The sequence below is a fragment of the Bufo bufo genome, chromosome 11 (genome assembly GCF_905171765.1).
Source record: "Bufo bufo chromosome 11, aBufBuf1.1, whole genome shotgun sequence".
Taxonomy (NCBI): Eukaryota; Metazoa; Chordata; class Amphibia; order Anura; family Bufonidae; genus Bufo; species Bufo bufo.
Window position 1 is genome coordinate 71,154,075 of NC_053399.1, and position 17,782 is coordinate 71,171,856.

Consider the following 17,782-nt stretch of genomic DNA (forward strand, 5'->3'; position numbering starts at 1 on the left):
AACCTTTGTGCTACTGGCCTCTTCTGGCATTGTTCCGGGGGGCAGTTGGACTGCTGGATAATCACTCTTTTGCCCCCCTTTCCTAGTTTAAATGCTTCTTAGCAAATACCTGGAACTGTTATTAGCCCCAACAACCTGGTTAAAACAGGTCCGGGATCAGAGGAAGCGGATATGGGTCACGAATCGTGATACGGTTCAGCTCCCTGAAATCCAGAAAAGGTCTTAACCGCTTCACGTCCGCCCATAGACTATAAACGTCCTATGGGTGGACGTCTATTTCTGACAGCACGTTTTAGAACGTCCTGTCAGAAATAGCAGCTGCACGCTAATCGTGCAGCTGCTGATCGGGTTGCCCGCTGTCAGTGACAGCAGGGCAACCCTAAGACAAGGCAGGGACAGTTCCCAGGTGTCCCTGCCTTCACGATCGCTGCAGACACAGCGCTCACCGAGCGCTGTGTCTGCAGAGAAGGAAGCGCTGTGCGCTTCCTGTTCCGGCCCGGCGGTCATGTGACCGCCGCGACCGGAGTGTGCAGGAGCTGTGTGAGGTCTCTCAGAGACCTCGATCAGCCCTGCTCTGAGGCTGTACAGCGCTGGATTGCTGCTGTACAGCCTCTCTAGGGGTTCATTTGTCCTGTAACTGGGGCTACTATGTCAGCCCCAGTTACAGGAGAAATCAACTGTGAAAAAAAAAAAGAAAAAGTGAAGCAAATGTCCCCCAGAGGTCTTGTATGACCTTATGGTGGACAAAAAGTGTAAAAAAAAATAAAAAAATAAAGGGTTGAAAAAATAAAATAAAATAAAATAAAGTTTCACATGTAAAAAAAAGTGATCAAAAACGCGTATGTCCCACAAAATAGTACCAATAAAACCGTCACCTCATCCCGCCAAAAATGAGCCCCTACATAAGAAAATCTTTTAAAAAATAAAAAAAACTATAGCTCTTAGAACATGAAGACACTAAAACATCATTTTTTTGGTTTCAAAAATGCTATTGTGTTAAAGTGAAACAAATAAAAAAAAGTATACATATTAGGTATTGCCGCGTCCGCAAAAACCAGCTCTATAAAAATATCACATGACCTAACCCCTCGGGTGAACACCGTAAAAAAAAAAAAAAAAAAAAAACTGTGTCAAAACAAGCAATTTTTGTCACCTTGCATCACAAAAGGTGCAACACCAAGTGATCAAAAAATGCGTATGTCCCACAAAATAGTACCAATAAAACAGTCACCTCATCCCGCAAAAAATGAGCCCCTACATAAGAAAATCTCTCAAAAAATAAAAAAACTATAGCTCTCAGAACATGGACACATTAAAACATAATTTTTTTGTTTCAAAAATGCTATTATTGTGTAAAACTTTAATAAATGAGAAAAAGTATACATATTAGGTATCGCCACATCCGTAACAATCTGCTCTATAAAAATGTCACTTGACTGAACCCCTCAGGTGAACGCTGTAAAAATAAATAAATAGAAACTGTGCTAAAACAACCAATTTTTTGGTCACCTTTCCCCATAAAGTGTTATAATGAATGATCAAAAAATCATATGTACCCAAAAATAGTACTAATAAAACTGGCACCTTATCCCCTAGTTTCCAAAATGGGGTCACTTCTTGGGAGTTTCTACTGTAAGGGTGCATCAGGGGGCTTCAAATGGGACATGGCATCTAAAAACCATGTGGAGTTCCTTTTCTTCTGCGCCCTGCCGTGTGCCCATACAGCAGTTTATGACCACATGTGGGGTGTTTCTGTAAACCGCAGAATCTGGGTAATAAATATTGAGTTTTGTTTGGCTGTTAACCATCGATGTGTTAAAGAAAAAAATTGATTAAAATGGAAAATCTGCCAAAAAAGTGAAATTTAAAAATTTGATCTCTATTTTCCTTTAATTCTTGTGGAACGCCTAAAGGGTTAACAAAGTTTGTAAAATCGGTTTTGAATACCTTGAGGGGTGTAGTTTCTACAATGGGGTCATTTATGGGGGTATCCACTATGTAGGCCCCACAAAGTGACTTCATACCTGAACTGGTCCTTAAAAAGTGGGTTTTGGCAATTTTCTTAAAAATTTGAAGAATTGCTTCTAAACTTCTAAGCCTTCTAACGTCCTAAAAAAATAAAATGACATTTCCAAAATGATGCCAACATAAAGTAGACATATGGGGAATGTTAAATAATAAATATTTTATGAGGTATCACTTTCTGTTTTAAAAGCAGAGAAATTGAAATTTAGAAAATTGCGAATTTTTCAAATTTTTGGGTAAATTTGGGATTTTTTCATAAATAAAGGTGAAATATTTTGACTCAAATTTATGACTATCATGAAGTACAATGTGTCACGAGAAAACAATCTCTGAATGACTTGGATAAATAAAGGCGTTCCAAAGTTATTACCACATAAAGTGAGATATGTCAGTTTTGCAAAATTTGGCCTGGTCAGGAAGGGGGCAAATGGCCCGGATGGCAAGTGGTTAAAGAACCATCTTTTTTCTTAACAAAAAAAACCAGCGGCAACAGGTGACTTCGAGGGTTGGATGTGTCCCTTTCTCAGGCTCTCAGAGATATAAGTACGCATAGCAACTCTTTCAGGTTGGAAGAGATTGTATAAACGTGATTTTGGCAGTTTGGCGCCTGGGATGAGATTAATAGGGCAGTCGTACTCCCGATGCGGGGGCAACTCCTGGACACCACTCTCGGAAAACACATCCGAAATTTCAGAGAAAAAAGATGGCACAGTCTTGGTAGAAACCTCTGAAAGAGACGTAGTGAGGCAATTCTCTATGCAGAACTCACTCCAACCATTTATTTGGCTTGCTTGCCAATCAATGGTGGGGTTATGTTTAGTGAGCCAGGGTAGCTCCAACACTAGAGGAGTAGGTAATCCGCTTAAGACGAAACATGACATATTATCAACATGAGCGTCACCCACAGTCAAACTGATATTGTGAACTATGCCCTTTAACGATCTTTGAGAAAGTGGAGCGGAATCGATAGCAAAAACATCCTTTTCCAAAGTGCATACCTGGAAACCATGCGTTATTGCAAATTGATTATCAATGAGATTGACAGCTGCTCCACTATCTACAAAAATCTCACAAACAATGTTCTTGCTGTCTAGCGCCACCCTGGCAGGTAGGAGAAAACGGGAACTACAAGTAAATGGCAAACATTCAATTTCCGCATCAACCTTGCCAATAGTAGAAAATGGAAAGTTTTTAGAGGTTTTTCTTTTCTTTTATTACCCTCAGAAAACTCCATGAATCTCCTAGAGGGGCAAACATTAGCCAAATGAGTTATACCCCCACAACAGAAACAAACCCTCCTCTGAGAGCTGAATCCTCTACTATCAGAGGCAAGTAAACCCAGCTACATGGCCTCCTCCTCAGAGGGGATTGAGAAAGACTGAGACCCCTGCGCACTGAATGAGACAGCCCCAATGTCCTTGGACTGAATATGACAGGAAAGAGTAGTCTCCTCTCTCTCTCTCTCTAAGACGCCTGTCAATACGAACAGCTAGAGACATGGCAGATTCTAACAAGGCTGGTCTCTCATGAAAATCAAATGCATCTTTCAATCTTTCCGAAAGACCATGGCAAAATTGACTTCAGAGTGCAGCATCATTCAAACCAGTATCAGCTGCCCATCGCCGAAATTTTGAACAATATATCTCTGCGGACTGTTTACCCTGGCATAAAAGACGCAGTTTAGATTCAGCCAGAGCAATACCATCCAGGTCATCATATATCTGCCCAAGGGCTACAAAAAATTAATCCATCGATCGGAGGGGCTGTGCCCCGACCGGCAGCGAAAAGGCCCAAGACTGAGCGTTATCTCTGAGCAGAGAGAAGATGATCCCCACCCTCTGCTCCTCATCACCAGAGGAATGGGGAAGTAGGCGAAAATGGAGTTTGCAAGCCTCTCTAAAGCGAACTAAATTCTCACTACCCCCGGAGAACGTATCCGGAAGCGAGATTTTAGGCTCGGAACAAACTTCATGAACGCAAGCAGAACCGGTCACCTGAAACTGAGACACAGTTTTACAGAGATCTGCTACCTCCAGTGAAAGACATTGCATGCGGTCAATCAAGTCTGAAACCGGATCCATGCTTAAGATGGTTATGGCGGTTTATAATGTTACGGATGGTGTTGCAGAAAGCTGGAACTTATAAATAAACATCCGACTGGCATGATCCCAAACTAAGGAGCGCGCGCGGGATCTAAGGGAGGAGAGCAAGGACATGTGACACGGCTCCAGTCACTCCGCGTCGAGGGGGCGTGCCAGTGGCCATGGCAACCCGAGATGCGTACATCCCGGTGAGGACACCAGTGGGGCAGCAGGACCATCACATAAATGCATACAATCCACATTAGTGACTCATTAGCTACACATCAGTGGGTGAGGGGGCCGAGGGATAGAGGCGGTTGGCATTGTATTGCCAGTGGCAACCTAACCAAACTCAGATCGCCTGGTTGTAAGGGGGTCAAACCAGAGACCTGTAGCTCCACCCTCGGCCATCCCCCACCCACTGGTCTCGCTGGTGCTGCTCCAATGGGATAAACCCTTCCCATTAGCATACACCAAACCGTGGTGTGTACCATTCATGCCGACTGGCAATAATAATTTATAACCAGTATCTCAGCGTTCCACCACCACCATAGTAACACAAATTTTGCGGGTAACATCCACATTAGTATCCTGCCCTATGTGATAAGTCCATGGAGACACCCACCGGGGTCCACCTGATCTTTAGGTAGTGGACCCAGCCACACTCGCGGTATCCACGGATCCATTAGCTGTATCGCTCACTAAAGTAGACAAAGGACCATTAAGCTTATCCAGAATCTCTGAAAAAATCAAAATGTAAAGAATGGAGATACACATCAGTTGAATCAAAACTAGCACTGTTGTATATCTCCCACACCAGACAAGACAGAATAGATCCCCCATGCCGGAAGAGCCACCCGCACATCCTATCCACACAGATCTCATCTACATTCTGCATTAAGGCCATCAGGCTTCAGTGTACGTAATCGATAAATCCACATCATCTCACGCTGCTTCAATATTCGCTCCCTATTACCTCCCCTTTTAATCACCCTGAATTTTAGGTCCCTCTCCCTGTGTCCAGCCTCTACAAAGTGCTTGGGCACAGGGAGGTCCCTCCGTTTTTGACAAATAGAGTACCTGTGATAGTTCATCCTCGTCTTAACATCACATATGGTCTCTCCCACATAGAAGAGATTGCAGGGGCAAGATAGGAGGTAGACGACAAATGAACTATTGCTTGTAAGGAAGTGTCGTATTTCAAACTGGGTGTTCAATACCGGGTGCATGAATTTCTCCCCTTTCAGCATATAGCTACAATTCACGCAGCTCAAACACGGGTAGCATCCATATTTCTTGTGACCTATATACGTTTGAGTAGATGTCCTATCTCCAGCTACCTCTGCCCTAACCAATTTGTCACGTAGACTGCTCGATCTCCTATATGACATAAGGGGGGGCACAGCAAATTCCTTAACACTATCAAAGTTGCTATTCAGTATAGACCAGTGTTTTTTAATGACCCCTGCTATCTGGTAGCTACCCTCGGTGTATGTAGAAATGAATTGCACCCTGCTTGTGACCTGCTTACTGGTTGCCTTAGGGCCCTTGGGCTCCAAATTGTCCAGGTGTCTCTGGACCAATTTTTTCGGATACCCTCTGTTGGTAAATTTGCTAGCCATTTCTGACAATCTCTTCTCGCATAGTTGAGGGTCCTTCACAATCCGCTGAACACTGAGGAACTGACTCCGTGGCAGTGATTTTACCATGGACCGCGGGTGGCAACTTTCAAATTTCAATAATTTGTTACAGTCCGTCGGTTTAGTGAACAAATCAGTCACCAATCCGGTCCCTTGAACCTGCTCGGTGGAGTGCGTGAGAGTAAATTGGATTTCTGGATCCATCTTATTCAGAAACTCATGAAACTCCGCCAATTCGGAAGCCGACCTCTGTGAGGAATTGCACCCAGTGCACACTGACTGTGCTGCTGCGGTATTTGTTATTTTATATTTAAGGACTTCGCAGCCCAGCACTGAATTTATTGAAGATGCCTGATCCATCTGAAAGAGACCCCCCCCCCCCCCCCGATGTGTTCTCCTACACCAGACAGGATGAGGAGGGGATTCTCCATGGCTTGGTGAGCGACTGCACATTTCTGTCTACTCCATCTGTTACAGAGCTAAAGAAAGGCTATGAGGCTGATGGGAAACGGCTGGCCTCAATGGAGCTGCATTTAGGGACTCTAGCTGAATATTATAAGTCGCACAGAATCCCAAGGGGAATGCGCTCCCAATTGAAGCCTAACCTGTTTCCAGCTGATACTAAATTTGCGCATAAATTCACGCAGATCTCTAACAAATACGCTCTGGATGTTATATTGCTTAATTTGGAGTTTCTCCAATATGAATTGGGAGTAACACGTGAGCAGCTTGATAAGGCTGATAACAAGCTGAAGGATGTCCTCCCTGTGCAGGATTATGATACATATTTGACCAGCTGCTCTGCATATCTAAATAAGTTCAGAAAGGAGCAGGAGGTGATTAAAAGGCGCAAATGGCTACGAGATGAGGAATACTACAGACAAGGTAACGTCTATACGTGGCAGGAGCAGAGAGGCCAGAGACGTCAACCCAACTTTGGTAATAATAACAGCACCAGGAAAAATGTCGGCAATTTCAGGAATAAAATGGCACCATCTGCAGAATTGGGATCCACACAGGTTGAACAACGGCAGGAGGACTGTTTTTTTAGGCACGGTCCTGGACCCAAAAGGACCAGATGTGGTGGACAAAGACAACACAGATGGAGAAAAAGAACAACGCACAGCAAGAAGCCGGCCTGTGAGGAAAAGAAATCAGTAGTGGTAAATATATCTTCCCATATACTGACAGTTGCACAGACTGAACTTTTATCCAAAGGTCTATCCTATTGTCCTTCAGTGGGTATAGACTGGTTTCAACTTGAAGTAGACCTACAGCGTTTTTTTTTAAATATTAAACTGAAAGTGTGGTTCTCTGATGCAAATAAACATGTGACCAGTGGTGGTAGTGAGAATGGCTGTGAACTCTCTCTTCGCGGTGTTGGTTTGCACACCAAGAGCGATTTCACTCCACAACTGAATTGTCCAGCTATTGACACATATCAATGCAGTAAGGGTTGACATTGAAAGCTTAAAGGGTCCTATGCAAGAAAGCGGTCTTAGACATCCCAACATGACATCAGAGGAGTTACAGGCCCTTGGTGAGCTATGCAGCAACAGCTCCCTCACGGTTAAACCCGCCGATAAGGGGGGAGCCGTTGTTGTAATGGACACCAAATGGTATATTTCTGAGATACAGAGACAACTAGGGGATGCTTTAGTGTACAGGCGTCTCAATCATGACCCCAAATTTGATGTGATTAAAATCATCACCAGGGTGCTTGATAGAGCTAAGGTGGGAGGTCTGATTGATGGACCCCTGTACACTTTCTTATTAGTATCACATCCTAAAACACCATTGATGTATGTGTTACCGAAAATCCATGTGTCTAAATAACCCCACAGGGAGGCCCATTGTTTCTGGGAGGGAGTCAGTATTTTCTAACCTAGCCATCTTCCTAGATAGGATTCGCCGACAATTTGCAGTTACAGCCAAATCGTACATACGTGACACAGGTGATTTTTTTTTGGACAAAATAGCACAGGTGGAAGTGACCTCGAGCACTATATTAGCCTCTTTTGACGTGGTTAGCCTCTACACCTCTATCAATCATGATACGGGTGTGGAGGCAGTCAGAGTTCATCATTGACCTGCTCGGTGTGGTGCTGAGATACAACTACTTCTCTTTCCAAGATGGCTACTACCTTCAACTGCGAGGAACCGCAATGGGTTCGAATATGGCGCCGACTTACGCCAACATTTTCATGTCGGGCCTGAAAGCAGGTCACGTCTATGTGTCCCACCACTTCAGCCATGTGCTGGGGTGGTGGAGATACATAGATGATGTGTTTGTCATCTGGGACGGCACTGAGGGTGAATTGGCGGAGTTTCATGAGTTTCTGAATAAGATGGATCCAGAAATCCAATTTACTCTCACGCACTCCACCGAGCAGGTTCAATTTTTGGACACAATGGTTATTAAACAAGGGACCAGATTGGTGACTGATTTGTTCACTTAACCGACGGACTGTAACAAATTATTGAAATTTGAAAGTTGCCACCCGCGGTCCATGGTGAAATCACTGCCACGGAGTCAGTTCCTCCATGTTCAGCGGATTGTGAAGGACCCTCAACTATGCGAGAAGAGATTGTCAGAAATGGCTAGCAAATTTACCAACAGAGGGTATCCGAAAAAATTGGTCCAGAGACACCTGGACAATTTGGAGCCCAAGGGCCCTAAGGCAACCAGTAAGCAGGTCACAAGCAGGGTGCAATTCATTTCTACATACACCGAGGGTAGCTACCAGATAGCAGGGGTCATTAAAAAATACTGGTCTATACTGAATAGCAACTTTGGTAGTGTTAAGGAATTTGCTGTGCCCCCCCTTATGTCATATAGGAGATCGAGCAGTCTACGTGACAAATTGGTTAGGGCAGAGGTAGCTGGAGATAGGACATCTACTCAAACGTATATAGGTCACAAGAAATATGGATGCTACCTGTGTCTGAGCTGTGTGAATTGTAGCTATATGCTGAAAGGGGAGAAATTCATGCACCCGGTATTGAACACCCAGTTTGAAATACGACACTTCCTTACATGCAATAGATCATTTGTCGTCTACCTCCTATCTTGCCCCTGCAATCTCTTCTATGTGGGAGAGACCATATGTGATGTTAAGACGAGGATGAACTATCACAGGTACTCTATTTGTCAAAAATGGAGGGACCTCCCTGTGCCCAAGCACTTTGTAGAGGCTGGACACAGGGAGAGGGACCTAAAATTCAGGGTGATTAAAAGGGGAGGTAATAGGGAGCGAATATTGAAGCAGCGTGAGATAATGTGGATTCATCGATTACGTACACTGAAGCCTGATGGCCTTAATGCAGAATGTAGATGGGATCTGTGTGGATAGGATGTGCGGGTGGCTATTCCGGCATGGGGGATCTATTCTGTCTTGTCTGGTGTGGGAGATATACAACAGTGCTAGTTTTGATTCAACTGATGTGTATCTCCATTCTTTACATTTTGATTTTTTCAGAGATTCTGGATAAGCTTAATGGTCCTTTGTCTACTTTAGTGAGCGATACAGCTAATGGATCCGTGGATACCGCGAGTGTGGCTGGGTCCACTACCTAAAGATCAGGTGGACCCCGGTGGGTGTCTCCATGGACTTATCACATAGGGCAGGATACTAATGTGGATGTTACCCGCAAAATTTGTGTTACTATGGTGGTGGTGGAACGCTGAGATACTGGTTATAAATTATTATTGCCAGTCAGCATGAATGGTACACACCACGGTTTGGTGTATGCTAATGGGAAGGGTTTATCCCATTGGAGCAGCACCAGCGAGACCAGTGGGTGGGGGATGGCCGAGGGTGGAGCTACAGGTCTCTGGTTTGACCCCCTTACAACCAGGCGATCTGAGTTTGGTTAAGTTGCCACTGGCAATACAATGCCAACCGCCTCTATCCCTCGGCCCCCTCACCCACTGATGTACAGCTAATAAGTCACTGATGTGGATTGTATGCATTTATGTGATGGTCCTGCTGCCCCACTGGTGTCCTCACCGGGATGTACGCATCCCGGATTGCCATGGCCACTGGCACGCCCCCTTGACGCGGAGTGACTGGAGCCGTGTCACATGCCCTTGCTCTGCTCCCTTCACTCCCGCACACGCGATGCGCTCCAGTGAATGACGCTGCGTTCCAGGGAGCGTGTGAGCGTGGGTTCGTAGCGGGAGTCGAAAGGAGGGGGAGGAACGTCTGGCCCGGCACATGCGCATGGCGGAGATGGGGACGCCAGCACTCGCGGCCATGTCAGATCCATTGACGGTATGCAACACTATTTTAAATGTCATAGGATGCAGCTGTATCCTTCTTAATAGGTTTTTAACCCTTAATACACTGAGCACTTTTATAATCCATATGTGATAAGACCTTAGGCCCCTTATTGTTTGATGTTAGGGGTTATAGATATCAGTATAGGAAACGCTACCTGTACTGTATAACACTGATTGTCTGTATGATCACTAAAAATATGGGTTTTATATTTGACCTGTATAAGGATATATCACCAGTATTTATTTTGCACAGAATGTCATGTGATGTTATTGTTGGAAATCATGTGACTTTATTGTTAACATGTGAGTTCACTAATTGCACTGAGTTGTGGGTATATATACCCAGTATTATGCACTGTTGTGTAGCTTGACAAAGGCCTCATTGAGTAGGCCGAAACGTTGCTGGGAATAAAGTTTTTGGGGTCTTCACCCTGCCACCGAAATCTGGAAGTGCTGCCTCGTTCTTTGGAAAGTATATATTCATATATATATAACTAGACATTAAGCCCGTTACAATAACGGGCGCTAGAACAGTAGTGCTGGCACTGTTATGGAGGGCTGGTCTGTGGATGGCACACTGTTATGGGGCTGGTCTGTGGATGGCACACTGTTATGTGGCTGGTCTGTGGATAATAATTACTGCCTGAAGAACGTATTTAAAAGAAAATAATAAAGTATTTATTAATCTCAGGTTAAAAACGGGAATAATCTGTACATCACTTTCCGTGACTATCAGGCTCCAGACTCGGGTGATGTGGTATAGGAGTTAAATTATATCCACCACACAACCTAAAGTCTGGACTAGGTCCCTATTCAGCTAGCACATTGGTGCCAATAATTACTGGGGAGGGAGTCAGGACACGGTTCTTATATTTGAACCAGGCACAGGTGTGTTATTTGGGCAGTCCTACCTAGAATAAATTATAGAGCAGCTATGAGTGAGTGATGAGCTGGGTGCCAAGGCAGACCAGCATACAGGTATCCACCCAGTATAGTAGGATATGTGGACGCTCACTCAGCTGCCTACAACAGCCTACCCATTCATGCAGTATCACACTGGGTCTCGGTATCAGACCGCATGCACACTGACAAGTCAGCTGTTGCGCTGCTTGACAATCTACACCCTGCCTGAAGGGCCGTGTCCTAATTCAAGATCAACGGCTCAACGCGTTTCAATGTGGAACCATAAGCCACATATCTGGAGAGAAATATAATATTCGGTCCTTTATTAGATGTACCTCGGTGGGTCTGGTGTACTTGATCACCTGCAAATGTGGCCTACAATATGTAGGCAAGACCAAGCGTGAGCTTAGGAGGAGATTTGGCGAACACCTATCAGATATCCGCGACGCACGGGACACTACGGCGTCTCATCATGTGCGTGAGACACATGACGGTAATCCAGATGTGTTGCGGGTTCAAGGGATTGCTTTGCATAATACATCCACACGTGGCGGAGATGTGGATACACCACTACTCCGCAAAGAAGCAATGTGGATCTTTAAGCTACAAACTATCCAGCCAAAAGGCCTGAATGAAGCGATCTCATATGCTTGCTTCATTTAGGCCAGATATACTTTACATCTACGGATATGTCCACGGATTTTCACGTTCATACATATACTGAAGTGCGCTGTTGTCCTCCTTTACTTGTCCTTCCCTAAATTTCTACCTTGGTCATTGTGATTGGCATCAGCTACAGTGTACAGGTACGGTGATTGACCTGTAGAAAAATGGGGACACAGTGTTTATATTTTGCCTTGTGTTTTCCTGGATATGGTTCTATGATTGACACATATGTATATATACTACTCTGTCACTTGTTACGATCCCCTATTATACTGACACCGGAGCGAGGCATTTATGTGACATAGATTGAGCTGCAACTTTTAATTCCCCCTATACATGAGCGCTTGCTTGCGCTGTTAAGGAGGTGTGTACTGTGACGTGGGTTCTGGGCGGAGCAGGGGGCGAATGCCAGGTGACGCACCTCTTGATGATTCGCGCAGTACCAGCACACACCCCCTTCATAGGCAGGGCTTACCTGATATCATTTTGGCGTCTGAGCGGCCGCACACGGCCATCATAGCGCCGGAGCCTTGACACGCAAAAGTGTGAGGCTACTTACTTCTGCTTTACAGGCTACCTCTATCTAGAGACTCTCGCTCCTGATAATATGTGGCTTATGGTTCCACATTGAAACGCGTTGAACCGTTGATCTTGAATTAGGACACGGCCCTTCAGGCAGGGTGTAGATTGATTGTCAAGCAGCGCAACAGCTGACTTGTCAGTGTGCATGCGGTCTGATACCAAGACCCAGTGTGATACTGCATGAATGGGTAGGCTGTTGTAGGCAGCTGAGTGAGCGTCCACATATCCTACTATACTGGGTGGATGCTGTATGCTGGTCTGCCTTGGCACCCAGCTCATCACTCACTCATAGCTGCTCTATAATTTATTCTAGGTAGGACTGCCCAAATAACGCACCTGTGCCTGGTTCAAATATAAGAACCGTGTCCTGTCTCCCTCCCCAGTAATTATTGTGCTAGCTGGATAGGGACCTAGTCCAGACTTTAGGTTGTGTGGTGGATATAATTTAACTCCTATACCACATCACCCGAGTCTGGAGCCTGATAGTCACGGAAAGTGATGTACAGATTATTCCCGTTTTTAACCTGAGATTAATAAATACTTTATTATTTTTTTTTAAACACGTTCTTCAGGCAGTAATTATTATATATATATATATATATATATATATATATATATATATATATATATATATATATATATATAAATATAACGTACACATTAGTATTTGTTCGTGTGGCTCGTCTGTGGATGGCACACTTATGGGGCTCGTCTGTGGATGGCACACTTATGGGGCTCGTCTGTGGATATTATACTGTGGATAGTAGTATAATATAATTTATGCAATATATGGAATATTATCTATGCCTTATATCATCTCCACGACACAGGGATTCTGAATATGAATGCTCCTTTAGCCTATAGCGCCTGCGCATTAGGCCGCGATCTCCGGACCTTCTAAGTCCGAGAGTGTGAGTCAGCACGCATGCGCGAGTGACGCAACTGCTCTCGCGATACCTCGGCAATGGCCGAGGGACGCCGGCGCACGCGCAGATCCACCTCAGCTCACTATGTAAACCCGCGAATACCGCGGGCACAACGAGTCCTCCCGATGCCTCCGATCTCCTGTACTAAGGTTTGTAACTACTATGCTCGATATTGCTACTATGCGCACAGTGCCCACAGCTTTGACTGCTGCACGCGCCTGCCACCGCATCTATCATCTACAACTCTGACTCCATCTATCTCCTGCTATCTATCCTTACCACCCATTAGCAACAAATATGGGTAGGTTCACCTCTTGCCTTAGCCTATAAAATATATATACATTTTTTCTTGTACTACTTAAAAATGATTCTTTTTATATAGTGTTACTATATGGTATCTGGATAGTATATCGCATCAATATAACCGTGACTTAGCCAAACTTTATTATTGTGGCAATTTCTGTAATGATGAGAAACTATCTTTACTATATTTTAATACACTATCTCCATAGGTTAGCCACTAGCCATATTATATAAATACTATCAATTATAGCCTAAACATGGTAGCCTGTACTTATTGCATATCCTATGACTACTTTCCCATATACAGGTTTCACAATAACCCTAATACGAAGACAATGACCATGAAACTACCTAACATCCACGTTTCGCCAAGTGTCATCCAATTTGCCTTCACATGATGCCCTAATCTATATACATGTGTTAGACATCTGTTTATGATTTAACAATTTTTTACTTTGTTTTGACAAATTTCTGTACTATATATTGTCCTTCTATGCTGTACTTATGATGTACAAAAATATGATGTACCTATTTTTAGGCCGTGATCAAGGTCCTAGTGGACCGAAACGTTGGCCACTCACTAAAAGATCCTACTTGGGATGGACAATAAATAAATGAATTATCCTTAAATAACAAAATATCGAGTGCCGAGGTTTCAATATATATACCGTCTGTGGATGGCACACCGTTATGGGGGTGGTCTGTGGATGGCACACCGTTATGGGGGTGGTCTGTGGATGGCACACCGTTATGGGGGTGGTCTGTGGATGGCACACCGTTATGGGGGTGGTCTGTGGATGGCACACCGTTATGGGGGTGGTCTGTGGATGGCACACCGTTATGGGGGTGGTCTGTGGATGGCACACCGTTATGGGGGTGGTCTGTGGATGGCACACCGTTATGGGGGTGGTCTGTGGATGGCACACCGTTATGGGGGTGGTCTGTGGATGGCACACCGTTATGGGGGTGGTCTGTGGATGGCACACCGTTATGGGGGTGGTCTGTGGATGGCACACCGTTATGGGGGTGGTCTGTGGATGGCACACCGTTATGGGGGTGGTCTGTGGATGGCACACCGTTATGGGGGTGGTCTGTGGATGGCACACCGTTATGGGGGTGGTCTGTGGATGGCACACAGTTATGGGGGTGGTCTGTGGATGGCACACCGTTATGGGGGTGGTCTGTGGATGGCACACCGTTATGGAGGTGGTCTGTGGATGGCACACCGTTATGGGGGTGGTCTGTGGATGGCACACTGTTATGGGGGTGGTCTGTGGATGGCACACTGTTATGGGGGTGGTCTGTGGATGGCACACTGTTATGGGGGTGGTCTGTGGATGCTACACTGTTATGGGGGTGGTCTGTGGATGCTACACTGTTATGTGGGTGGTCTGTGGATGCTATGTGTCATCCACAGATCCCCCCCATAACAGTGTCACTGTTTAGTGTGAATGTAATGGCAGCGGGGCCCGGTACAGTCACTGTATTGCACCGGCCCCGCTCAGAGTAGTAATACTTTGAATAACTGTAATAATAATAACGATCTTCACTTCTTCACTTACTACATGGTGAGGCAGGAGGCCAGGCGGGCGGCCAGGCACTGGCAGCGTAACTCACTACGTCATGCGCCTGCTTCATTCATGCAGTGGGCGGAGCAGGGGCGTCACTTAGTGAGTTACGCTACCAGTGACTGGCCGCCCGCCAGGCCTCCTGCCTCACCATGTAGTAAGTGAGCGGGGCCGGTGCAATACAGTGACTGCCCCCCGCTGCCATTACAATAGGATGCTGCACATCTAGTGTCCGTGGAGTGTGTGCCGATGGAGCGGCGTCTGGCCGCACTGCGCGTGTGGGGAAGCGGGCGCATGCGCAGTGAGGCATAATGCGTAAGATAGCCGGCTCTCAGTGTGGACGGCTCCCCGGGATCTGTGACGGCTGCGCTGTCCCGTGTGCTCCGGGCAGAGTATAACTCTGAAAGCCGCTGTGCCCGGCTCCCGGCGTCCTCCTCCGTGAGCGCTGCTGTCCCACCGCTGTGCCCCCGAGCCCGGCTCTGCGACCTGGATTGGCGTGTGTGTGTGTGTGTGTGTGTGTGTGTGTGTGTGTCCGTCCGCTGCGCATGTGCACTTCTATAATCGGCACACACGCACGGACACCAGCCCTGAGCACGTACACAGGGCTTTTATTAGTATAGATAATATTTTCTCTTACTGTAATACTGACTTATATGTAGCTGTAATATGCGTCACTAGCACTGACTTTTGGCTGAGACCACAGGCACTGTGACTGGTGGCTGATATGATTGCCACTGACTGGTAGTGCTGAGACCACTTGCACTGTGACTGGTGACTGATACAGCTGTCACTAACTGGTGGTGCTAAGACCACTGGCACTGTGACTGGTGGCTGATACTGCTGGCACTGACTGGTGGTGCTGAGAGCACTGGCACTGTGACTGGTAGCTGATACTGCTGGCACTGACTGGGGGTGCTGAGACTGTGGGCATTGTAACTGGTGCCTGAGATGGCTGGCACAGAATGGTGGTGCCGAGACTGCAGCTGATGGCTGAAACAGCTGGCACTTACTGGTGGCTGAGACGACTGGCAGTGCCACGTGGTTCCGAGACTGCTGTCACTGACTGGTGGTGCTGAGACCACTGGCACTGTGACTGGTGGCTGATACAGCTGGCACTGACTGCTAGGACTGACTGGTGGTGCTGAGACTGTGGGCACTGTGACTGGTGCCTGAGATGGCTGGCACTGACTGGTGGTGCGGAGACTGCAGCTGATGGCTGAAACAGCTGGCGCTGACTGAGACGACTGACAGTGCCACGTAATGCTGAGACTGCTGGCGCGTTTTGGTGTCCGCCTGGCGGTGCGGAGCCGAACGGATCCGTCCTGACTTACAATGTAAGTCAATGGGGAAGGATCCGTTTACATTGACACAATATTGGTGCAATTGTAAATGGATCTGTCCCCCATTGACTTTCAATGTAAAGTCAGGAGTCCCTTTTTTAGGCCACTTTCACACCTGCGCTAAGTGTGGATCCGTCTGGTATCTGCACAGACGGATCCGCACCTATAAATGCAAACGATCCGTTCAGTGCGGATCCGCCTGCATAACAGCTTTTTCAGATCTGAGTTTTCACTATCGTGAAAACTCAGATCCGACAGCATATTCTAACACAGAGGCGTTACCATGGTGATGGGGACGCTTCAAGTTAGAATATACTAAGAATGGTGTACATAACTGCCCCCAGCACCTGATCTCTTACAGGGGACTGTGATCCGCACAATTAACCCCCTTTAGGTGCCGCACCTGAGGGGTTAATTGTGCGGATCTCAGCCCCATGATCGGGTGCTGCCAGCAGGGGGCCAGACCCCCCCCCTCCCCAATATTAAAAGCATTGGTGGCCAGTGCGGCCCCCCCCCTCCCTCCCTCCCCTGTATTAAAAGCATTGGTGGCCAGTACGGCCCCCTCCCTCCCCAGTATTAAAGGCAATGGTGGCCAGTGCGCCCCCCCCTCCCTCTCTTCCCAGTATTAAAAGCATTTGTGGCCAGTGCGGCCCCCCTCCCCAGTATTAAAAGCATTGGTGGCCAGTGCGCGCCCCCCCTCCTCCCCAGTATTAAAAGCATTGGTGGCAAGTGCGGCCCCCCTCCCTCCCTCCCTCCACAGTATTAAAAGCAATATGTGGCCAGTGTGGCCCCCCTCCCTCCCCAGTATTAAAAGCATTGGTGGCAGTGGCCACAGGCTAACAACCCCCCTCCCCACCCCCCCCCCCCATCATTGGTGGCAGCGGAGCAGCATTTCCGATCGGAGTCCCAGTTTAATCGCTGGGGCTCCGATCGGCTGCCATGGTTACTTAGCTTATACTTACCTGCGCTGTCTGTGGCCGGCCGGTCGCTCCTCTTACTGGTAAGTGAAAGGTCTGTGCGGCGCATTGCTTATAGCACAGACCTGTCACTTACCAGTAGGAGGAGCGCCCAGCCGGCCACAGACAGCGCAGTTAAGTATAATGCTTCTAAAATTGCTAAGTAACCATGGCGCAGTCAGGACTGCAGTAGCGTCCTGGCTGCCATGGTAACCGATCGGAGCCCCAGCGAATAAACTGGGACTGCGATCGGAACTCTCCGCACTGGCCACCAAAGAATTTAATACTGGGGAGGGGGGGCGCACTGGCCACCAATGAATTTAATACTCGGGAGGGAGGGGGGGGGCCGCACTGGCCACCAATGAATTTAAAACTGTGGAGGGAAGGGAGGGGGGGGTCTGGCCCCCTGCTGCCTGGCAGCACCTGATCTCTTACAGGGGGCTATGATACGCACAATTAACCCCTCAGGTGCAGCACCTGAGGGGTTAATTGTGCGGATCACAGCCCCCT

At 46.8% G+C, this 17,782-nt stretch overlaps 1 protein-coding gene across 2 annotated transcripts in view; it reads right to left on the reverse strand.

Annotated features, from left to right (window-relative positions):
* Positions 1-17,782, reverse strand: part of TMEM87A (transmembrane protein 87A) — a 276,779-nt gene that overhangs the window by 199,418 nt on the left and 59,579 nt on the right. The gene's annotated exons all lie outside the window — the stretch shown is intronic.